The sequence below is a fragment of the Diaphorina citri genome, unplaced genomic scaffold, assembly GCF_000475195.1.
Source record: "Diaphorina citri unplaced genomic scaffold, Diaci psyllid genome assembly version 1.1 scaffold3110, whole genome shotgun sequence".
NCBI classification, from domain to species: domain Eukaryota; kingdom Metazoa; phylum Arthropoda; class Insecta; order Hemiptera; family Psyllidae; genus Diaphorina; species Diaphorina citri.
In genome coordinates, this window is record NW_007380521.1 from 52319 (window position 1) to 52800 (window position 482).

Sequence of the window (482 nt, forward strand, 5' to 3'; positions counted from 1 at the left end):
AAAATATAAATGTAGTATGTACGGGGGTATTACATTAGTCATTGGCCTAAAATTTGGAGCATCCCCCCCCCCTCCCTCGCTGAAATCCTGAATATGAGCCTGCTATATATCAGGTAGGTACCTATTTAATAGGTACTAGGTACACCTACTTATGTAGTATATACACAGACGAAGTTTAGGTACCTACCTATGTAGTAAATAAATAGACAAAGTGAATAAATAAAATTTGTTATTGTATAGACAAAGTGAATAAATAAAATTTGTTATTGTCATGTTATTTAAGGCCTGAGTGGAATCCACTTTAGGCCTGAGTGGACTAGGCCATAAAACAGACAGGTAGTAGATCATATGATAAATCTAATACTTAGATAGATATTTCTAGTGGACATTTGTACACTTGAGGCTATAGGAGAGAGAGAGAGAGAGAGAGAGAGAGAGAGAGAGAGAGAGAGAGAGAGAGAGAGAGAGAGAGAGAGAGAGAG